The following is a 9,608-nucleotide window of genomic DNA, read 5'->3' as shown; positions in this document are numbered from 1 at the left end:
AATCCTGGCAATTGAGATAGGCTATATTTCTCCCTTAATTTAGCAGAGTAATAAAGTCCAACTACTAATAAAAACAGAATTTAGAAAGTCATTAAGTATTTATAGTGGTATAGTGATGTATCTGGGACAAGTCTGACAAAACTGATTAGTTCATGGAGTAGGAAATGGTTCTGAAGGTAGATGCTTGAAATATTTTTTGTGCTGAATGCCTGATGTAGTCTAGGGAAGGAGAAATTCAGATAACAGTTCTGCAGCCAGCACTAGCTCAAGGCTTGTGAGCCCAATAGAAAGATACACAAACTGAGATATTTCATCATTCTGATTTGTCTGAATCCTATAAATCTATTATAATACAAATTTGTTCCTTATAATTTGTTCTTTATATCAATTTTCTTTCATTCAATACTGTGATGAAACCAGAATGAAAAAATTGTTTCTAAAGAATTCATCTTCTTGGTGATGTTTCTTTTGTATGGCTTTAACCATCAGTATTGTTACCTTTAACAAGTGGGACATGATTTGCCACTGAGTCAGAACTGAGGTTCTACAACAACAGTAAATGATTGTCACATGTACAGAATTATGCTTGTGATTCCTGCCCTGCTAGGACTGAAGAAGTTAAATAAATGTATTCTTGAGTGATCTAGAAGTATTAATAGAAGAACAACATCTTGGCCAATGAAAACACAACAAAACAGAGTATATTAAGAATAGTAAAACCTATACTGGATAAACCAAAGTTTTTGGACTCTCAAAAAGTTATCACAGAAAAGTGATAAAATTATGTCTGTAAAAATGTTGCATTACCAGAGTTTCCCACTGTGATTAGTAATGCATGATCACTGTTACAGTTTTGATTTTTCTCTACCTGTCAGGTAGAAACTTGCATTGCTCTTTTGCTATTGTGGCTAAATATCCCTGATGTGAATCTGCATTTCTGTCTTCTACTCTAGAAACTAATACCTTAGTAAAAGTACAGGGCACAAGCAGAGTCATGGATTTGTAAACACACATGAAAAATCAAGATTAAATATGTGACTGGAATTTCTTTTACTCATAGGAAAACATAACTTGCATGGCATTGCTTAAAACACGAATTATACAGCTAGCCTGAATTCTGGCAGTTCGTGTGACAGCTGAGACTTCTGTTGTATCAACACGTGTCTTTTTCGCTATTTCTTGAAGATCTCAGACAAGACAATTCTTTCAGCACACCCTAAAGAAAATAGGAGACTGCATTCACTACGGAAGGCAGTAGTAACAAATACTGGTGACCATTCTCATATAAGACAGAGATGATGTGCTTAATGACATCACAGGGTAAGTTCAGACATGCTTGGCTCCTGTCATTTTTAATTTCATACATCTGATGCAGAGTAAATATGTGTGTGTATATATATATATCTCACAATTATGAGTAGCACTCCCCCATTCATTCCTAAGCAATTCATTTTTCCTTTAAGGTCCTTTTGTCCCTCTCAGCTAAAGCAGACCAAACTGTTGATTGACACCTTTTACTGGGGGTCCAGTGAACTCTGCCCTTCTACCTACTTCATTGCTTGCCTATCAAGTGCCATCCTGCATAAATTCTCATTGCCACTTCCAGTACTTAAGAAATCACACAGCCATTTTGCATTTTCTATTGTGCCAGCAGCATTCAGCAAATCTCTCGTCTCTCATCTGGTTTCATTTCACAGTCAGGGCTTCCAATAAGAAAAGAGACAGCAGAGCACTTGGAGTATGTCTGCATCCCATCAAGGTCATTTTCAGCCCAAAAATCCAGTGAAACACATTTGTTCAACAAAGAGGTACAAGGACTTTCTCACTGTGAGATGCCATGTAAACCTTCCTTCTGATGGCCCTGCTCTGTGATCCTGCTGCTACTCCTTACTTTGCTTACTATCCTGGCGTAATTCCTTAATGTTAACATTACTCCTTAATGTTAATATTACTCCTTAATGACTAACATTTCTGCTACTTAAATTCTTCTAGAATGCATATAACCTGTGGAACTGCTGGTCATCCAAGTCTAGAAAACTCTAAAATAATTTTTTTCCCCTCTTTCTTCCCAGGCTATAACATTTATACCTCAAAACTTTTGCTGGGCAGACTTACCAAAGCTGGCTAACCCAGGTTTCTGCACACAAAATAAAACATATATTAATATAATAACAAAACATATATTACAATAGTCCATATATCGTGTGAGTGTATTATATGATTTTCTCATATATCATGACTGCTTCTTTAAACAAAAGTGCCTCCCAGACAGACAGGATTAGGGTGAGAAGTGTTACTTCTTGGGACGGTTAAAGTCTGGCCCAGTGACTACATGCAGCGTACAGAGTAATGGAGTAAAATGGTGCTGCTGCTGCTAAGTCATGTTAATTTCATGGTTGGAACTGAAAGTAATCACAGACTTCATTAAGAATAAGAGAATACTCTTTGTGGGACTATAAAGATCAGATTTTGGTCCTAGTCATTATGATCCTAGTCATAATACACAGAGATGTAGCTATTTCATAAAAGCTTACTATCTCAGATTTGGCAGGGGGAGTGCATTGAAGCAGCACAAGATGTGAGTCAGTTTAAGAATGAAACTTAGTGTTGGGTATTTATTAAACCACTGATACCTCAGAGGAAACAAAAATAAACACTTATTTATTTAAGAGAATGATTTTCTTGTATTTACCCAAAGCCACACAAGTAATTTTCTCTTCAGCTTTATGCTAGCCACAGCTTCCCAGTGGAATTCCAATTTAAATCTCTTACATAATCAGAGCACTTTCAGGGGAGAATTTGACCCTGAGGGAGGCAGGAGAGCTGGAGAGACTTGCTAATAGTCATGTGATAAAAACAGTCTTTTCATTAGCCCTCCATGAAGCACGGAGATTGCCTTGAAATATGTCCTAGCTAGTATCAGAAATAGCCAAGCCAGAGATGAAAAACATCCTTGTGCTCAAATGAAAAGGGAGAAGAAAACCCTAAGATTATCTATGACAGTCCTCCTAATGAGTTCCTCACAAGTCACCGTTTAAAATGGCATCCTTTTCTCACCAGCACAGAAGTACAGGAATACCCTGGACATTCAGGTTCTGATGCACCCTTTCTCCCCTTAAATGGAGAATTGCATTTCAGGGTCCATAGAAATCAGTCCTTAATGAGAAACTCTCATGATCTCTGGGAAGCAGCACTTCAGGAGTTGAGAGAAAAGCAGTTTCTTTCCTGGTTTTCCCTACATAACATACCTAGTTCACCTACTCTGTCTGCAGGTAGCCTGGTTCTTTAATCCCGTTTGACAATGGTAGGAGATTTATCCTACTTCGCACTTGGAGGGCTGAGACTTTTGTGTATTGCTCTTCCAAATGTGTAACTTGCATCTCTAAACTTTTCCATGAAGTATGGAGCAGTTTATGCATCTTCCATGGGATATAAAAACTAGCAAGATAGGCTTTTCCTTCCCACAGAAGTACTGAGAACAAAATTTATGTAAGTTAAAGGTCATCTCCTCTTAATAGAATAAGCACCTGGGGCATGAGGAGAAGATATGCCTCATCATTTTAATGACTAGTGAAAGAGTGATATTACGATCCAATACAACACTGGGTTATGGTCAAGCATTAACAGAAACCTATCAGTGGTAAAAAACTAAAGTACCAATATATATATTATAAAAGTATCTAAAACCAGAGCCAGTCTGAAGCCGGGGTGTGATATGAAACTGGATATGAAACTAAATCAGTTATAATACTGTTCATTTTAAAATACTGCTGAAACCAGAGATAATCCAAAGACAGTGATAACATCTGTGTTTCAAGTTAGTGATGGATAGAATTCTGTCCTGTCTTGATAATTTTCTACTGGAACAGAAAGAAATGAAAATATTGTTTGTAAAGAGTAAGTCCTTTACAAAAATCCATATTTGCAATTAGAAATAGTTTAGCAAAAGATACTGTAGAGGGATATCTCTGTTAGGTTTTGAGCAAAGCATTTGCATTTTCCTTTCTGGCCAGAATTTTATTTTATTGCATACTTACTCCAGAATATTATTTTTATTTATTTATTGTTAATACTTTAAATTTTTTTTCCCCACCACCATTACAGCTGAGGTATCCTTGTCACTGAGCAAAAACAGAGTGCTTGACAAGGGGGGGAGATCCAGGCAGCAAGGCAGGCAGAATAGTGTCAGCCCAAAGAGAGTCAGTTCTACAGTACCAGAGGAGGGCAATCATGATGGGTCTGTAGATAGAGTCCAGCCAAAATTGGAGGTTAACAGATGAAAACATGGTGATGAGACAAATCCAAGGTCAAGGCAGGAAGTCAAATCCATGTAGCCAGGGTCAGGATTCAGATAAAGAGTGTTTCTGGCCAGGTGTGGGCATAGGTACAATATAGCTCTGGCAGAAAACAAGTGTGAGAGCCCAGCCTAAACGCAGATCCTGGAGAAAGGTGTGGAGTCCCTGCAAGGGCTTCCCAGGCAACACTCCTGCACATGGCTTTGAGGCTGGGGAGCTGCACTGTCAGTGTTGGCCCTGAGACCAGGCAGGTAGCTTCCAGAAGAGAAGGGGATGCTCAGGGAGCATAGCTACTTATAACCCATGTCAGGATTGGGTTTCTTTTTTATTACTTGCTTTACACATAATACATAAAAATGAGGTATTTTTTCAAGAGCTAAGTGTCAGAAAGCCATGTGCAGATTCAGTGGGCATCAGGCCTCTGGTTGCTATTTATGTCTTTGAAAATCTCCTTTTGAAATTTTAAAAACCAGGGAATTATTTTATAAGAACTAAATTATAAAGGAAGTGAGGGATCTGGAAGAAATGTGTGAGATGAGAAGATACTCAGCTCAGCTCCTAACTAATATTTGACAGAGCAGAGCACTGAAATACTTTATGGTAGAATCATCTGACACACTGTGCTTCTTGCCAGCCAGACTGCACTAGAAATCATTAAGTATTCCACTTTGCGGTGTACTCTCTGAAGGGAGAGAGATATCAAAAACAGGAGAACAAGTAATTAGCAGTAGACCTAGATAATATAAAATTGAAATAATGGAAAATAAAAATCCTCTTTATAAATACAACTTAATATGCCTGCGTTTCTCCATGCAGTAGATTTGCAAGTTTTCCATTCTGGAACTAGCACATCATTGGGAAAAGCAAAGACATGCCAGGGATTTCAGTCAAAGTGAGGCTGAGCCCTCAATCAGATGGTAGTTGCATGTGGCTACAAAGGATACCTTATTTTATTCCCAACAGGTACATCAGATCAGGTATTTGGGTTTCAAATCAAACCAGTTTTCTTTTCTGTCTCTTCCTTTCTGTCACCATTTGAGCCACTACTTCTTGTGTCAAAGCTACAGTGCAAATGGTAGATTGATCTCTGGGTGAAGTAAAAGAAGTTGCTGGCTGCCCAGTGTTTTCTGACAGAAGGAAGATGTGTCTGACTTCAGCAGTGAAAGTAATGTACCCAAAGAACCAGAGAATCCTGAATAGCAAATAAATCTTTTCAGGTTCAGTAGTGTGCAAAAATTCTCTTCTTCTCCAACTAGACTACTTCTGACAACTAGTCAGTCACAAAACGTTCTAAAAAATGGTGTTGTACCAAACAGGACATTTACCAAGTTTGCTCCACTTGAGGCACAGATTAAAAAAGGCTCATTGAGAGAAAGCCTTCATCAGCAGAAAGACTGTGATGTTAAAGAAAGACTGATTTTTACTTCTCTCTATAACTGTGACATTTATTTTAATTACAGAATGAGAGTGGTTGCATGGTAGTGATCCCAGGCTGCATTTGTAATCAGTTGTTTGCATATAAAAACCAACATTCCTACAGTTGAAATATCTGTTCTGCTTTTTTTTTTAAAATCTCCCTTTTTTCCTGTACTGTGTTACAGAACCTAGGATGATCCTTTTTCCCCCGTGGAGAAATGTGAGAACACGTTTATGTAAGGCATCTTGATACATAGTAACTGGCAGAAACCAGAACAGTGGAGACTTTGAGCGTGTAAAAAAGGATACAGAACAGTATGACTGTTCTTTGTGTAGCTGGGATAAGTATTGAACTGAAATTATAGCAAGATAGAAGCTCGTGGGACTATAGAGAAAACCTTCTAGCAAAGAAGGGTAGTGAAGCCTTGGATTACACCACAAAGGAAGGGATAGAGGCTCCATTTCCAAAGGTCATTAAAAACAGGTTAGGCAAACATCTCTCCAGCCTGGCATATGCAGAAATGATCGTGGCTTGAGCAAAGGAAATAGTCTAGATCTCTTCTTCTTTTTTGGGTTGGTCTAAAGAGATGATAAAAAAGGCTAAATGTTCCTTTGGTTAAAAGACACCCTGTCTCGGTGATCTCTCAGTGTCTCTTAGGAATTCCTGATCTCATGACATCCTGGAAACATGGAAGCAATTGTGGTTTATGAGGGCGTGTTTCTGGGGGAGAGAAGGCCTGTGTGCAATGTCAAGAGATGTGCAGTGCTAATTGTACATAAAAACATGAGCTTTGGAAAATCATTGAAGAGTTCTGGAATCAGGAATGAGTAATACAGTGAGAAGTGAGGAGGACAGGAAAAACTCATTAAGGGAAAATGCAGATTTCAAATGAATGCCACTACTATCAGTGGAATGACCAGTGTATCTTCGGACCATAATGCAGGTTAAGAACAGAATTGTCCTTCAGCTACTGTCTGTCACTATTACCCAGGTCATCCAGTAGATCTTAAGAGCAGCCAGGGTTTCTGTTCTTAAGCATTGCAGACATCTGGAACATTTCTGCCTGTGTGGGAGGACTGAAAGATGGGAAGCATTTGAGAACATCAGTGATGTTCTGCTCAGCTGAAAAACTCAAATTATACTGTACTGAACTGGGACCCACACTTCTTAAGCTTCCCAGGCAGCCATCCTAACAAATTGAAATTCATTCTCACATTCTCAGACTTGCTGAATGCCCTTTGAACAACTACAGCATTGACATGCTATGTAACAGTAACAGAAACAGAAAGATTTCTTCAGGAAAATCTCTTATGAAGAAATCTATATTAAGTTATGTACATAGGGTAGGATTTTCTAAAGTTTAGAAAGTTAAAGTTTTGAAAATAAAATGCTTGTTGGCTTCTCTGAGAACTGAGAGTTCATTTTTTCTTATCCAGTCTCTTTTGAGGCTTTCAGTTGTATGTTACATCAAATAACTAACATCACCAATATTTTCAGTTAGTGAGATAATCACTGTTACCTGCTAGTTTTCTACCCATGAGTATTTTCCTTGCAGAATTCTGGATATCATCATTCTATCTTCCCTTTAGAAGGAAAAAAACTACATGTTGTTTTACATGATGAAAATTCTAGAATGTTGCTTTTGTAGCACAATAGCTCATGTACTGGTCAATCCTCTAAATAGAGAATAGTCTTATTCTTAAGGAAAAATGTTTCTTCTTCAAGTCTGTGACATATCCTAGGTGACAGTCTTCATACAACCTGCAGGAAGTATGCAAGATACTTTTCATTTCAAGTTTTGGAGTATTTTCTAAGATGTTTGAAATAAATATTTAGGCTTATTTAGTGCCACAGATCAAACCCAAAGTGCAGCAACAGAACAAGCCTTCCTATGATGCCTCATGAACTAGAGTGAACCTGAGGAATGTGTCCGTAAAAGCATACATTTGTTCAGTATTCCCGGTAACCTGAGAGTGCAGGGAATACTATCTGCCACCTTCACCAATTAATACCACTTGCTTTTTTGAGGTTTCTCTGAGTTTCTGAGGTATGTACAACATTGTGGGTGTTCGTCAGAATAAGCTGTTTCTTTGCTGCAGTTTTCAATGTCTGTAGTTGCCTTTTTTGTCTGTTTTGCTTTCATACTGCCTCCCTGTTCTGTTCCTTTGTGTAAGTATGTAACTGCTCCTTCTGCTGCGAGTAAACTGCCATCAAAGATTAATCATCTAACATTAACCTTTCAGATCCTTGAAAACCAATATGTCACCATTTCCTTTTCTAATTATGATTACCATTTTTTTAGCCTGAGACCTCTTTCTTTGAAATTCTCTCAAACTTTCAGTATTTGGAAAAGTGTATTAGGGAAATGAAGAGATACTACAAAGTTAAGTGATGGTGTGCATGCAAGACTCAGGGTTTTGCTTACTGCTTTCCAGCATTTCTTCAGACCCACACTTTATTACCTGTTCAGCACTTCCAGCAGATTGAGGGCACTCCGTACCTCTGAAGCTACTAATCTACTACAAAACTTTTTACAATGTTTAGTCTTTTAGTTAAATTATCGGTAGTTCTGAAGAAAATCAGGTGTTATTTTTTAAACCTGCTAATCCAGGCTCAGATTAGGTGTGAGCCTCACTGAACCATATGAGCTCACATGTGTGTTACTTGAATAAGTAAGAATGACGAGAAAAAACAAAGGGTGGGAGGAAAAAACACTGAATCTTTTTAAGCTAATGCGTAATGATAAAAATAATAATCATCATCATCATCATAGCAGTTGTAACCAGATCAGACTTTTGACCCAGTTGTCCAGTTCATTTCAAAAGCAGCAGAAAGCCTGGAGGACCAGCACCATAAGGAGAGAACAAGAAGCTCATGCTGAAAGGCCTCTTTTGGCACATATAATTGTTTGTGTCAATGTGGATTGATAAGACAAAAGTGCTCTTTATCTGTAGGGCTGCATTACATAGGGCAGAAAAACCCTTTCTGCAGGCTAAAAATGCATAAACAAATGATTAGGGTGACCCAGTGAAGGTGTGATAACTTGTGCTATGGTACTGTCACCACATGCCAGAGCCCTGGGAGTTTCTTGTGGGAGTGGCTGGCCAGTGTATCACTCTGCTCTTGGTAAGGGGTAGAAGGCCACTATCTGCTGCCTCTGAACTCCAGGCGAGAACCTGAAATCAGGCAGGTTCTCTGCTGCACTGCTGCTCTGTACTCCATTTGTGACAGGTTGTGCGCCAAGAGGGGGCTTCCCTTAAACCAGACTGGGCATAGTGGGTGCATGCAGAGGAAGCTGTCCTTGAACCAGACCGGACACGATGGGAGCCTGCCTGCCGTTGTGCTGCAGGGAAACCACTAGAGAGCAGTGCCAGAGTGCGCTGTCCATGCCCAGCAAGGGCCGCGGGTAGGGAAGCCGTGCTGGTCCCAGTAAGAGAGGCACTTGGACTCTGTGTAGTTGAAAATGATTTTGGAGCTGTCACTATAAGATGAGAATAGTATGGATAATCTTACATCCCTGTCGCTGATAGGAGCCTGGAGCGGTGTAGCATTGAGCAGGTGCCAATCAATGCACAGGATGAACATCCTCTGCATGGTGGAGTTTTATATGCTAAGAACTTAAGCTTTAGTTACTGATTTCACAAATTGCAGCACAGTCGTCATGAATCTGATAAATTTTGTCTTCGGAACGCCATAATTTTTAAACGTCAAATAAGCGCTGGTAGTGATTTTTTGAGTTTTTGGGTTCGGGGTTTTTTGGTGGTTTGTTTTTGTTTTTTGGGTTTGGGGTTTTTTGGGTTTGTTGCTTTTTGGGGACTGTTTGGTTTTGTTGTTTGTTTGTTTGGGGTTTTAGGAGGGTGCTGTTGGGTTGGGGGTTTTTTTGTTTGTTTGCTTGG

The sequence above is a fragment of the Corvus moneduloides genome, chromosome Z (genome assembly GCF_009650955.1).
Source record: "Corvus moneduloides isolate bCorMon1 chromosome Z, bCorMon1.pri, whole genome shotgun sequence".
Lineage (NCBI taxonomy): Eukaryota > Metazoa > Chordata > Aves > Passeriformes > Corvidae > Corvus > Corvus moneduloides.
Note: the sequence above shows the minus strand (reverse complement) of the source record.